Source organism: Mobula hypostoma, chromosome 6 (genome assembly GCF_963921235.1).
Source record: "Mobula hypostoma chromosome 6, sMobHyp1.1, whole genome shotgun sequence".
Lineage (NCBI taxonomy): Eukaryota > Metazoa > Chordata > Chondrichthyes > Myliobatiformes > Myliobatidae > Mobula > Mobula hypostoma.
The window spans coordinates 70,291,414-70,301,568 of NC_086102.1; the positions used below are offsets into that span (position 1 = coordinate 70,291,414).

Consider the following 10,155-nt stretch of genomic DNA (forward strand, 5'->3'; position numbering starts at 1 on the left):
TGCCCAAGTTTCATATTCCTCCTCCCACTTGGAGTGGGCTTCACTTCCTGAGAATATTCTCAGCCCGCGATAACTTTGACTCTCTGCCAGTGCAGTTTACCATTTATCCACCAGGGACATAATTGCCGATACCAGCTCAGAATTTTCACCCCCTGCTGGAAGACTCATTAGACCTTTCCGCTTCTTTTCCTCACTCTGCAGGAACAAGAGCAACTTGTCTTTAAAGTCTCCACCCTCAGCTACAGAACACTCAGCTTCCAATTCAGTACCCTCACCTACACTCCCCTTTTCTCTCGAAGTATGGACAGTCCAGGGCCCGCCTATCCTGGGACCCCAATGGTACCAGGCAGATCCACTCCCATCATGTCATATTTGGTCCGAACGTAAGTGACGTCTTTGCCTGCCATTTGGTCAGAATCAGGTTTATTAATCACTGGTATGTGGCGTGAGATTTGTTAACTTAGCAGCAGCAATTCATTGCAATGCGTAATCTAGCAGAGAAAAAAAAATAAAAATAAAAATAATAATAAATAAATAAATCAATTACGTATATTGAATAGATTTTTTAAAAACGTGTGAAGATAGAAATACTGTGTATTAAAAAAAAGTGAGGTGGTGTCCAAAGATTCAATGTCCGTTTAAGAATCGGATGGCAGAGGGGAAGAAGCTGTTCCTGGATCGCTGAGTGTGTGCCTTCAGGCTTCTGTACCTCCTACCTGATGGTAACAGTGAGAATAGGGCATGCCCTGGGTGCTGGAGGTCCTTAATAATGGACACTGCATTTCTGAGACACCGCTCCCTAAAGATGTCCTAATAAAGTATAGCCGCTGTCTTGCCTTCTTTATAACTACATCGATATGGTGGGATCAGGTTAGATCCTCAGAGATCTTGACACCCAGGAACTTGAAGCTGCTCACTCTCTCCACTTCTAATCCCTCTATGAGGATTGGTATATGTTCCTTTGTCTTTCCCTTCCTGAAGTCCACAATCAGCTTTCGTTGAGTGCCAGGTTGTTGCTGTGGCACCACTCCACTAATTGGCATATCTCACTCATGTATGCCCTCTCGTCACCACCTGAGATTCTTCCAATGATGGTTGCATCATCAGCAAATTTACAGATGGTATTTGAGCTATGCCTAGCCTCACAGTCGTGTGTATATAGAGAGTAGAGCAGTGAGCTAAGCACACACCCCTGAGGTGCACCAGTGTTGATAGTCAGCGAGGAGAATGTGTTATCACCAATCCACACAGATTGTGGTCTTCTGGTTAGGAAGTTGAGGATCCAATTACAGAGGGAGGTGCAGAGGACCAGGTTCTGCAACTTCTCAATCAGGTTTGAGAGAATGATGGTATTAAATGCTGAGCTATAGTCAATGAACAGCACCTTGACGTCAGTGTTTCTGTTGTCCAGGTGGTCGAAACCCATGTGGAGAGCCATTGAGGTTGCATCTGCCATTGACCTATTGTGGTGATAGGCAAATTGCAATGAGTCCAGGTCCTTGCTGAGGCAGGAGTTCAGTCTAGTCATGACCAACCTCTCAAAGCATTTCATCACTGTAGATGTGAGTGCTACCAGGCGACAGTCATTAAGGCAGCTCACATTATTCTTCTTAGGCACTGCCGTTCCAAGATTGCAGCTTTCCCTGATACTTAAACAGTATGTAAAACCTGAATCAACAGTTCATCTGGGCTGTGGGCATATATCCGCTGAAATATCCACTATTTTAATGATTGCAGTCAAAACTGTGTTAAATGAAACACCCAAGTTTTACAAAACCTGCGCAGTTCCTTATACCATCAATAGTGATGATGTAGCCAGTGAGCTAGATTGCATGGAGCCTGAAGGAATTCTTTGCAATGTTGAACGTAGCCCATGGGGTCAGTGGTCCAAGCAACACGGATCTGTCAGGATCTGTAGTGATTTTAAGATCATCATCAACTCAGTACTGAAAGTAGATCTTTACCCCCTGCTCAGGATAGAGAATATCTTTGCAAATTTTTCTGGAGGAAAACTAAGTAAGAAAACAAAGGAAGAAAAGTAAGGAAAACAGCTAAGTAGACTTAGCTGAGGCCTACCTGCAGATGGAGATGGAAGAGAGATCAAAATATTTCTTACCATAAACAATCACAAAGGGCTTTATCGCTATAATAGGCTTATTTTTGGAGTAGCATCTGTACCTGAACTCTGGCAGAAAGCCATGGACCATGTGCTGCAAGAATGTCCAGACACTCAGTATTACCTGGATGACATGATCATTACTGGCAAGGATGAAAAGGAATATCTCCAAAATTTCAAGACAGTGTTAAAAAGATCAGAAGATTATGGATTCAGAGCATGGAACAAGTGTGAATTCTTTAAACCAAACATCATTTACTGTTGTAACACTATTGATGCGAAAGGATTACATACTGTAAGTGTGCTGAGAAAATTCAAGCAGTGGTGGATGTACTTGCAGTTTTTTTTAGGTTTTGTCAATTATTATAACAGGTTCCTGCCAAAAGTGGGTATTGTGCTCCACTCATTTAACTCATGACTACAGATCAGGAAGAAATGGCAATGGACAAAGCAGTGTGAGGTGGCTTTCCAAAAGGCAAATTAAATGGTAATGTCAGAAACTGTCCTCACAATTATAATCCACTTTATCCAAGAAGCTTGCCTTTGACGCCTTGTCTTACGGTATAGGTGCAGCCATGTCACACGTTATGAGTGATGGGCGTGAACACCCCAAAGCCTTTGCATCGTGCTTTGTCTGGTGGCCTGCCACAGATCAGCAGGTCAAACAGCTTGCCATGCACTGTCGGCGATGCTGACACGTCCAGAAGAAAGGTGTCCAGAGCTGTCAGAACCACTTCCTGCAGTCCCAGAGTCAACTTCTACAACCACCACGGAGCTCTCAGAACCTGAGATTGCTTCACAACCACAAGTCTCACCTGCCAAGCAGATTAACCCGCTGTCAGGAAAGACGTTATCCCATAAGAGTAAGAAATCCTCCACAGCAATTAAATCTTTAGGCCTGAATGGAGCAATTTCAAATTTACTATGCTGTGGATGTATACAATATAGTAATAATACTATAATAATAAAGGCATCCGTTAGTCTTGCGAGACCATGGATCTGCACACTCTTCACTCTCCAGGGCGCAGGCCTGGGCAAGGTTGTATGAAGACTGGCAGTTGCCCATGCTGCAAGTCTCCCCTCTCCATGACACCGATGTTGTCCAAGGGCCGATACAGCTTGGCACCAGTGTCATCGCAGAGCACTGTGTGGTTAACTGCCTTGCTCAAGGACACAACATGCTGCCTCGGCTGGGGCTTGAACTAACGACCTTCAGATCACTAGTCTAATGCCTTAACCACTTGGCCATGTGCCCACTACAATATAGTATATAAATGACTGAAAACAATATGTTATATATTTGAGTTGAGATGCATTCTATAATGAGCTGCTTTATAGCTAAACAGGCAGGAGAGTTGAGTATTTAATATTTCAGTAATATTCGAGTAATATTTTAAATATATTGTCTGATTAAGCATTCTTTGTTGTTTAAATAATTTATTGTGGTTATAATGTAAAAGTACATGAATGGGAAACGTCATTACACCACCACATCATTATAAGTGCACACATCACCTAAAAAAGAAAATGAAGTTTACCCACATCTCTCGGGCTCCCTTGTTTTTCTTTCAATTAGTTTTATGTTTTGGAGTTACAAAACATAGCAGGTTATATATTTTAATGAAGCAAGGAGATTCGATGTTTATGTACATAATAGGATGCAACACATAAGGCAACCAAACGGGAAGAGCTAATGGAACTAATCTCCACCTGGCTGATCAAGCCAGAAGGGGGCTCCAAGCTAATCAGCTCACCCTCTCTTCATGGTTAACTGGCCCAGCTTTTCTCACTGATTCCCATCAAGAAAATCATCAAGGCCGGTATGTTCGACATGAGAATGCTTAAAGACTGTGTACAAAGACTGCTTTCAAGACCAGACTCTGAGATTATCCTTTCTTTACCAAATACTTAATGAAATGATTATTTGACTTTATTTTTCAATAGTTAAGTTTGACCTGCTCTGAATGCTAGGTAGGACATGTTCTTGCCTCTCGAGGCGCAGTTCATCTGTATGCAGTTTGTTTTGTATGAACATCGCCTCTGTATGCAAGCTGAATTTTTTATATCATTTCCTGCACCAATTAAATTGGATTTCAAATAGAAGTACACAGTGGAAAGGTATCTATCTCCATCCACTCCTTACTTGCCCCTTAAACAGCAATACCTTTTCACAAGTAAGATCTTATTAAAAACCCTGAAGGAAGCATCGGTCTCAGGTAATTTTTGGAAAGGTGTTTAACTCACTGCATAACTTTGTATATCTGCACTGTGATGACAGTTGTAAATCTATCCAATATTTTAAAAGCCAAAATTGCTAGCATTTTCATGGCAGCTTTTCACTTGCTCATAAATATTAGATTAGATTAGATTAGATTAGATTCAACTTTATTGTCATTGTGCCAAGTACAGATACAAAGCCAATGAAATGCAGTTAGCATCTAGCCAGAAATACAAAAGAATAGTGTTACTTACAAAATAACTGCGAATAAAAAGTAAGTGCTACAGCACACAAATATATAAGTACTGAGACAGTACAACATGGGTGCAATACTGCTTAGCACTGTGATGTGAGGTTCAGCAGGGTCACAGCCTCAGGGAAGAAGCTCTTCCTGTGCTTGCTGGTGAGGGAGCGGAGGCTCCTGTAGCGCCTACCGGATGGGAGGAGAGTAAAAAGTCCATGGTTAGGGTGAGATACATCCTTGATAATGTTTTTCATCCTGCCCGGGCAGCGTTTATGGTAGATGTAAATAAATATGATGCATAAAATCCTTGTTATTTTGGAATCACTATTTGAAAACAATGCAAATATTCATGTCTAGTGCTATAATCAATGTAGATTTGTTACTTGTTTTAATCCGCGGTGTTTTTTTTTATTTTATTTTTTATTTACAGATACAGCACAGAATTGGCCCTTTAAGCCATGCCACCCAGCAACCCCTGACAACTCCAATTTAACCCACTCCTAACCATGCAATAATTTACAATGATCAATTATCCTACCCAGAGTGTCGTTGGACTGTGGGAGGAGACAGGAGCACCTGGAGAAAACCCATCATTCCACAGGGAGGACATACAGAGACTTCTTAAATAGGATGCCAGGATTGTACTCTGATCTTCAACACCCCATACTAACCACTATGCTACCATGATGCCTTTACATAAAGCTATTTTCTTTGTCTTGTTATATCAGCTGTTACCTTTGGATCCCCTGAGAGGGTTATTTCTTATCCAGGATCTATGAATTTGTCTCTCAGATCATTTGAACTGTTTGAGATATGAAGAAATTGACCTTGGCAAATTTATGCAGCTGGTAGAGCTGAAGACATCATTCTTGTTGAAGAAGATAGGAATCAAATTGGTCCTTTAGGGCTGGTATCATGTTCCTATACTTAAATTAGTCAGCTCCACAAAGTATCAGGGCACTCTTAAGAATGCCACGCCATGCTAACTCACTAATCAGATATTCAAAGAAGAAAAGGATGGAAGGATTTCCTGTACTCAGCTCCAGGTAGACATACAGTAGAAGTTGCAGTTCTTTGCTTCTGTCATCCTGCCTCAGTCTTTGCTGATTAACCAAACTGAGTTTATCCCTTCATGGAGAGTGTTCACTCTAGATAAGGTAAAAAAGAATTTCTGCTTATAACGAATTGGCATGGTTTTGATAGCATGGGGAAGAATTTAATTTGTACCTAATAGACCAAAAAAAAGGTTGAAATTGATTAATAGAGGTCTCTTCACTGAATAACTCTCTAAGCCTCTGGTGATGACTAGCAATCTCAATTTCAGAGCAACCTTTGTAGTTTCTGCCTTGAATTAAAAGTAGGACAGATTAGTGTCAGGCATTGGATATGGCACAATGCCGTCTATCTGCACAAATGAGATACCAAGGACATTGCTGAATATTAGGAAGCAGAGTGTCTCATTTTCTGTTCATGTCCAAGGAAGAAGCTTTACAGTGCTTTGAGTGTAAGTTACCTTATATATGAAACTTAAGAAAATACAGACCTTGGCTTCTAATTCTGTTCAGCTGGGGATAGGCAGGTACTAATCTACAGGTTTCAAAACCTGGGCCTCTGTACTTCCATCTGCAACTGAATCCTTGACTTCCACATAGGGAGGCCACCGTCAGTCCAGATCAGAAAGCACATCTGCTCCTTGCTAACAATCAGCACCGGTGCATGCTTTGCCCAATGCTGTACTCTCTCTCTAAACCCATGACTGTGTGGCTAGGCACAGCTAAATGCCATCTAAAATTTGCCAATGACACAATTGTTAATGGTAGATAAGCTCAGATGGTGACAAGGAGGCATACAGGAGGAAGGTAGATCAGCTGGTTGAATAGGTTTGAACAATAACTTTATACTCAATGGCAATAAGACCAAGGAATTGATTGTGGACTTCAGCAAGTGGAAATCAAGGGAAAATTCACCCAGTCCTCTTTGAGGGATCAGCAGTGGAAAAGGAAGCAGTCTGGAGCTCCTGGGTGTCAACACCTCTGAAATCCATCCTGAAATGCAATTACAAAGAAGGAGCATCAGTGACTATATTTCATTAGGAGTTCGAAGAGATTTGGTATGTCACCAAAGACTATAACAAATTTCTACAGATGTACCTGGGTGAGATTTCTAACTGGTGGTACAGGAGCCTAACGCCACACACTCAACGTTTTAGGAAAAAGATTCTTTCCCTAAACCATCAGGTTTATGAGCAGACAATGAACCAACCCATGAACACTACCTCACTATATTTGGCTCTCTTTTTGTATTATTTATTTAATTATATGTATTTCTTATTGTACTTTATTGTCATTTTATGTATAGCACTGTACTGCTGCAAAAAAAAACAAATTTCACGACATATGCTAGTGATACTAACCCACTAAACCTGATTCTCATTCTGATGCTGAGTTACAGCTGCACTTTTTTCCAGCAGTCAGCCAATAAAATTGGGATTATCTATGAATTAAGAAATATTCCTACTTTAGCTCCTCTTGGATATGAAGAACTGAACACACAAATTGCTGGAGGAACTCAGCATGATGGGCAGCATCCGTTGAGTGAGATGAACAATTGACATTTTGGACCGTGACCCTTCAACAGAACTGGAAAGAAAGAGGGTGAGCAGAGGGAGACGAGCATGATTTGGTGGATGATAGTTGAATACAGGTGATGGGGAAAGACATAAAGGTCCGGAAAGACAGAAAAGTGAATGATGTTAGAAGATGAGAGGTGGTATGTGGAAGAGGCAAAGGGCTGAAGAGAAAGGAATCTGATAGAAGACAAGAATAGACCACAGAGTAAAGGCAAGGAAGTGTGGAGCCAGTGGGAGGAAGGTGAAGGTGATGAGCAGGTTGTGAGGATAAGGAAGGGAAGGGAGGGGTAACGGGGACCATAGGGATAAGGGAAAACAAAGAGGACAGTGGAAGACAGTGTGAATCTTGATGCCATCAGATAGGAGACTACAAAGATGGAATATGTGGTGTTGCTCCTCCAATCTGCATCTGGCCTTGACGTAGTAGAAGAGGAGGCCATGAGCAAACTTAACAGTGTGGAAATGAGATGTGGAATTCCCACACTGATAACAACTGTCCACAGCCTCCTCCTCTGCTCTCTGGAGGCCAGACACAAATTGAAGGAGAAACACCTCACGTTATGTCTTAGTAGTCCTCAATTTAGTGGTATCAATAACTACTTCTCTAACTTTCAATAAACACTCTCATCTGACTCTGACCCCCAACTGTATTTTCCCTTTACCCTCTGCCCACTTTACCCCTTCACTTTCCCCTCCACCACCCTCACAACCTGCTGATCACCCACACCTTCTAACATCATTCCCTTTTCCTCCCTCCCCACCTTCCCACCTTCCCCTTCACCTGGGTTTACCAATCAGCTTCCAGCTCATGCTCCTCTGTCTCCCCCCACATTTTAATTCTGGCTGCTGGCCTATTTCCTTTCCAGTTCTTCAAGAAGGGCTATAGCCCAAAACGTTGATGTACATTTCCCTCGGTAAATGCTACAGAGTTCCTCCAGCATCTGCAGTCCCTCGCGTGTTCCAAACTTCACTGGATGCTCCCGCGCAATTGTAATGGCAGATCTATATTACCGTGCAGAAGTCCCGGAAATGGCGAAGCCCTTGTCACGATATAAGATCAGGGATAACTTTATAGTAATTTGTGTCTCTGCAAAAACAGACGTTCTGTCATTTAAAAAGTTTTAACAACAATTTAAAACATTTTTTTAAATATACGAGATGGTCAAGGAAACCACATTGGCCCGTATTTTGCTTTCTGCAGTGAAAGATGCCATTAGCTGTTCACTTCATGTACAGTTTCCTGGAGGAGTTTTGCAGGCACAGGTAGTTTCAGGATGATGCTCTCTACTGGGGATTCATGGTTTTTGTAATAACGCCAAATAACCACAAGGATCTTCCATAAATCGGTCTTAAGTATCATCACGCAGGCATACAGCCAAATCCAGAAACAAAAACAGGCAATATGTATTATATTTATATTATGCACAGAGAACAAAGTAATTGGATGTTGAGATTAATGAGATAGAAGAGTTGGAAAGAAAATTGGAATAACTACTTTAGTTTCCTTTAAATTTATAAGATTGAATTTATTTAAAGAAAATAGGACTATAATCATAAAATTTATTTTTCCAAGGCTAGAGACGGTTTTCAACTGAAGGAGTATGAACTATGATGTACAGCAGTTTAAAATTCTACTTTTCTTGCAATTGCCTTAGTCCAAACTTCTTCAGTTGCTTTTAATGTGTTACTACTAGTCAAAGACTTCAGATTCAAACCATTTTGATGATTTTGCTACTGAAGATGTTGACAAGGATTGTAACAGCTCTGTCTGTGTGGGATTTTGGTAGCCTCCAATAGGAAGTCTGAATTCCTCTGTATGACCTTGTATGTGCATTACCAACTATTGCTACTGGATTCCTTATAATCATAACTACAATGGCTGTGATTAAAACTCTGATATGTGTACTTATATTTTAAATAGCAGTTTCTGATTAGAGCCTAATCATAACATACATTTAGAACACATCTTAAACTAACCAGCACTGCATGCGAGTGCTCTGGGATAATTAAGATCATAGTCACATGCAATTAGATCTTGTGGACTTTCTATTGCTGTGTTTCCTAGGACAGGATATTGAATTTGGATGGTCAACCAATTCCAAATTGAATAGTGAAGAAAGTTGAAGGGCTTCTACATTTTGAATTATGCATTTAATCTAGAAGAGTAGAAGCAAACACATGGCCATGGCTCACCTGCCTTTTTATTCACAGTGCAAAGATTCAGCCTGTACTTGGCAATTTAGCCTTTGTCCATCATGGTAATTGTCTTCATTTACAAGAAAAATATTCAGAGGAGTGAGGTTCTGTCACTCAAGGCAACTAATTGGAAAAAGGGTACAAACTAGCATCTCCCTAAGGTGCAGGCAACATTTTATAGAAAGACAATTTTGTTAGGAGATATAGACGGACATTCTGCTTAGACTTCAGAGATGGCTTTTGAAAGTCTTCAGTTTTCAGTATAGATACCTGGGAAATGCTGATCAGACAGGTCTGGTAGACAAGTATTTCAGGAGCAAATGGCTAGCTCCTCTCTCCTTCAAACTCTGAGACTCTTGGTACATGTGAGTAAACAGCCCAAATGGCCACAGTTCCATTCCACATTAAATGGCCATGAAATAAAAGAAGAATGTTCAAAGGTATTAATAGTGTGAATGCAAAGGTGCACACCAAGGCTTGCATTCTCATTCTTCTAATTCTGCCTGTTGCACCCCAAATTTAACCAAGTCCCCGACAGCCCTGTCTTCAGCTGCCAAGATTTCCCACCCTTAAATTTCTCTGCTCCTTTTCTCCTTTTTCTACTTTAAGACGCTTATCAAAACCTACCTCTTTGACAAAGCTGAAGGTTGTCTGCCCTAACATATCTTTAGTTCAGTAATTTTTCAAACATCCCCATGCAACACCTGTTGATGATTATGTTCAATTAAACAGGCTATGTGCATAGAAGTTGT

The 10,155-nt window shown here is 41.0% G+C and overlaps 1 long non-coding RNA gene across 1 annotated transcript; it reads right to left on the minus strand.

The window, feature by feature from the left end:
- Positions 1–6,595: 6,595 nt before the first annotated feature.
- Positions 6,596–9,787, minus strand: LOC134347564 (uncharacterized). Its single transcript, XR_010018195.1, has 3 exons — positions 9,674–9,787; positions 8,219–8,294; positions 6,596–6,623 (listed from the first exon to the last, which is right to left on the minus strand). It is a non-coding gene; the product is annotated as an uncharacterized LOC134347564 (long non-coding RNA).
- Between the last annotated feature and the right edge of the window lie 368 nt (positions 9,788–10,155).